The 5,000-nt window shown below is 44.2% G+C and overlaps 1 pseudogene; it reads left to right on the top strand.

The window, feature by feature from the left end:
• Positions 1-828, top strand: part of LOC131433503 (large subunit ribosomal RNA) — a 6,491-nt pseudogene extending 5,663 nt beyond the window's left edge.
• The last annotated feature ends 4,172 nt before the right edge of the window (positions 829-5,000 follow it).

Here is a 5,000-nt window from a genome sequence, read left to right as displayed (position 1 = left end):
GATATTTAAATGTGAAGGCCTGAGCTATGGTTTCACCCCCTAGTTGAAGCTGTAATTGTGCTGGTTCTCGCTTTCTTGAAAATACGACCAGCTCAGTTTTCTCCGTAGAGAACTCGATACCCATTTGAAGAGCCCATGTCGACAAGTTGTCGAGGGTATCTTGTAATGGTCCTTGGAGATCGGTAGCTTTGGGTCCTATAATGGACACAACGCTGTCGTCGGCAAGTTGTCTTAGCGTGCAAGATGTGTTGATACATTCATCAATGTTGTTTACGTAAAAGTTGTATAAAAGGGGGCTTAAGAAAGCGTAGGATTGTTCACCCTTTCAAGGGAACGTGAGCTGGGTTTAGACCGTCGTGAGACAGGTTAGTTTTACCCTACTGGTGTGTATATAATCACTGTCTTAACGGTATTCCTGTGCAGTACGAGAGGAACCATAGGAACGAACCAATGGCTCAATACTAGTTCGACCGGACTGTGGTATAACGCTACGTTCGTTGGATTATGCCTGAACGCCTCTAAGGTCGTAACCAAACCGAGCTGACAGTGTATCCTATAGGTGGTCGTTGATCATATGGCATAAAACTCTACAAGACTTGCTAGTGTGATCTCACGTTGGCATTTTATTGATACAGAGCCCGTATGCATTGTCATACAGCAAGTACATCGCTAATATGCTGGAACGCTGGTGGCATTGTTGAGCATCAATATATAATCTCGATACCTGAGACCCCCTACAAACGATAGGTTTACAGGCTGGGGGTTGCGAGTGGCAGAGGAAGTCTTTATATTCCGATCTATTCAGACTACCCATGCTTGCTGGTTTATCAACAATTCCAATATGTAAACATATGTACATATGGTAAACGTTGGTGTGATGTGACCCACTGATAAACACGAAAAGTGCGATGGGTAACGACAGCATGCATACCATGTATGCACTGCAGGGTATAGTTCGATGGATGAGTAGCCGAGCGAGTGAGTGCACGCACAACGTTGTCACATATGGTGCGATAGGTAACGACAGCATGCATACCATGTATGCACTGCAGGGTATAGTTCCATGGATGAGTAGCCGAGCGAGTGAGTGCACGCACAACGTTGTCACATATGGTACTACAGTCGGTGCGTGGCATGCTTGGTGGTTGGTGGCTGCAGTGCCAAGCAGTCTAGTGAATGGTGATTGGTGGTTGGTGATAAACACGTACTCGGTCATAGAGCTAACACGGGTTGACTGATACCGAAGTAGATATATCAGGACTACGTATCTGATAATCAGTTGCGTATCACTTCACCGAAAGACACTCGAGTGATAAGTGACATGAATATCATGGTCAGCTTATGTGACTGATATTTCACTATGACTGATTTTCAGTAGAGAGGTTCGATTTTTTTCAACCCTGGTAATACCAGTTTTTGCAACCGGGTTACTTGACCAAGTTTCCATCTGTTGATCACATCGACCCAGTGATATAAAGTTCTGGGTCGTACATGTCGTAACAATTGTTAAGTGCACGAGTGGTTTAAGATTGGTGATTGGTTGAAAACGTATCTATGGCTAACGCCTAACAGCGATGCACATGCAGCGAACCGCTCCCGTATACGCGTCCGTAGTTATGTATACAGTGTTAACCGTTAACGCCTATCGATGCGGCATAGACAGCGGACCGCCCATATACGTGTCCATGGTGATGGTTCGTACCGAGAGGCATTATTTAAAATCGTTGTTACGGCTTACTTTGGTAAACGAACGTAACGACATATGGTGCGTTCTGGTAGTTTTGCGACGTACTTTCACGACGTGAAGTCCGTTTTGGAAAATCTGCGCACAAATTTTTTGTTCCATACAAATGTGACCAAGTTGCAACCGGTCAACCCGGTTTACTAAGCGTATGCCTCTCATGCTGCGGCCTTCCAGCATGTTACCCATGTACGAACTGGCACATATCCCGCACGGATAGGCATTGCGCCTACGTTCGTAACTTATCACCTATCCCGCGTACTACGCTCACGTCAATTGCATTCGACAGAGCGGGGACGGCACTACCATATGTGAAACAGCTGGGTTTTGGAAAAAAAATGCGGGTGTTGACTGAACTAAATCGGTTGTTGGAATAACTAAAAAAGTGTTGGACTTAGCTAAGAAAAAAAAATCGGATAGGTTGTTGGAAAAGCTAACTGAAAATATGTAGGTTGTTGGAATTGCTAACTACGGTTTGGAGGGACAGGTACGAACAGAGAGGCGAATAGCTATATGAGCGCTGGTGAAGTGGTGCACTACCGTGGCCCACTGCCAGATAGGTGGGAGCTCGGGTAAAATATTATCTCCCGGGCAACAATGAGATACCACCGTTGCTTCCGGCACTTGTCGGAGGCGTAGGAGGGAGAGTCTGTCAGGTTTCGTATCGTATTCCGAACGAATCCGGTTCAGACAAGGTTATAGTGATATAGTGCGAATTCAATATTGATCAAAGAAGTATTTATCAAGTGTGTGTGTTTAGATAGAGGAGCGTATTTAGAGTTAAACCATTAACGACTAAATTTTGTGTGGTGTTTATACGATGGCACCTACAACAAGAGCAGACCGCAATAAGCTGCAGCGGTCACTGACGGACATTGCGTCGTCATTGGTAGTAAGACAGGGCGATAAAGCTATCTGCAACATCGATCCCGCGTCAGGATGTCCATACGTCCAGAGTAGATTTGCCCCTGGCAACTTCATCCGTCACTTTCGTACCGTACATACGGAACGTGCATGTGCAAACAATCTCCTTACAATTGCCTATCCAATGGAGAAGAAGGAAAGAGTAATTCCTAAGCGTTTGATAGCTATTGACCGGCAGTTACTAATTGCGTCAGCAGTTAAGCTGACGACCTTCCATCATCTTCCTATTTCCTGCTTCGAGTGGGAAGGCTTCAAAGACTTACTGAAACCGATTACAACGACTCTTGGGTGCACTTTGAACCGTGTCACAATGAAATGTCATCTCTCGAAGACTGCCTGTCGTCTAAAAGAAATGTTGATAGATGAGATGAAAGGCAAGCTCGTCTGCTTGAAAATAGATTCTGCTGCCCGACACAATCGCCATATCTTAGGCATCAATGTACAGTATGCCCTAGACGAGCAGGTGGTCATTCGTACCCTTGGTATGATCGAAATCAAAGAAAGTCAAACAGCGGTGTTCTTGAAATCAAAAGTTATGGATACTTTGGCCGACTATGGGCTATCTCTTGAGAACATATTTTCCGTGACATGCGACAATGGGGCTAATATGGTGGCAACGGTTAGAAAATTAAACAATGATACGTACGTAATGCCTACAGAGCAGCAGGCTGATGGTACGAACATAGATGAGCTGGATGAGTCGGATGTGATAGAGGATGATAAACAGTGTGAACGAAACGTTACTGCTGAACTGGCCAATGAACTGTCCGAAAGGATTACTCTTGTGAGATGTGCCGTGCATACCTTACAGCTTGCAATACTGGATGTTGTTGATAAATCCGATGAGTCTATCCGAGCCATCACTGCTGTTGCTAGAAAATGTAAGCTGGTGAAGTACCGGTCAGAGTTTGAAAGCTACGATGCTTCATACCCACCCGTCTGGAGTAGGACACGATGGGGTGGTATATTCAAAATGATGGAATCGTTCGTACACCAAAAAAGGTTTTTTAACCAGTTGGCCGATAATTTTCCCGAACTAGACCTTTCCAATCAATGGTCGTTCATTGAGCATTACTATGATACGTTTAAGCCGTTGTACATCTGCACAAAGCAAATGCAAGAGAAGCACGTGTCGTTATCTGACTTCTATATGGCATGGCTGATGGCAACGAGTGAGGTACAGAAAGTTCGCGAAAACTCTTTCAGTCCCCATTTACTTCGGTCGTTGAACAATAGATTGAACATTTTGCGCCAATTGAAGGCGGTTCAGATGGCATTATACCTGGATCCAAGGTTCAACTATCGAGGTTCTAAAATATTCACGGCTGAGGAAAAAGATAAAATTCAGCAATACATAGTCGATACATGGGAACGTATCTGCCAACTGGGTAAAACACCGGCTAGTACAAGTAGAGAATCGTCAGAGTCTACCGATGATTTTGATCAGTATCTTACGCAAATGTTTGGTGAATCCGTGAATCTTGGTTGCGAGACCGGGTTTCTTCAACAAGTTAAGTCTTTGGACCTAGAGCCACGCCAAAAACATAACTACAACGTGTGGGACCATTGGTTGCGCCGTAAGACTACGCACCCAGAGATATATGCAGTAGCAATGGTTGTACTATCCACACCATCGAACCAAGTCTCTGTTGAACGGTCTTTCAGTGCCCTTGCCTTGGTTCTCTCTAATCAACGCACTGGCCTTGGGAAAGATACGTTGGAAAACATTTTACTTATTAAATTAAACAAAGACTTATTCTCCAGGGCGCTGGGAACTGCGTATGATTGGAAGGGCCCAATCGACCCGGTTGACGATGATTCTCAGGAATGAATATGATACCGTTGATGCTCAACTGAATGTCGAATGAGACAAATATTGTCGTCTATCACTGGCTCATCGCCGGGTGATAGGGGGATAACTTTTGTTTACATTTTCATGAAATCAATTTCCAATGATACTGAAAGGGTTCGGCAGTCATGATACTTGTTATGATTCAATTAGCGACAATCGTCGTTGGGTGGACGATGATATATGTGTTGTCTCAATGTAAGCTCGAGTCACCATTGTGATAACGAATTTTTTCAGCACTGACAGTAAAACTTTTCGCACTATATCACTATACCATATAGTGGTATAGTGCGACATTCTATGTCTCTTGCCAACTGATTCTACTCTGGTAATCGGTCCCGTGGATAGTACATGACCTAGTGGAGGTATCGTACTAGGACTGTATAGCACGTCTCGAACGACTTGATCGTTCGATGACGTGCTTATTTTTTTTAAGTTTTTTTCAAGTTTTTATTTACCATATATCACCATACTCGTCTAAGATGT

The sequence above is a fragment of the Malaya genurostris genome, chromosome 2, assembly GCF_030247185.1.
Source record: "Malaya genurostris strain Urasoe2022 chromosome 2, Malgen_1.1, whole genome shotgun sequence".
Classification (NCBI taxonomy): domain Eukaryota; kingdom Metazoa; phylum Arthropoda; class Insecta; order Diptera; family Culicidae; genus Malaya; species Malaya genurostris.
This window is presented reverse-complemented; position numbering and strand designations above follow the sequence as displayed.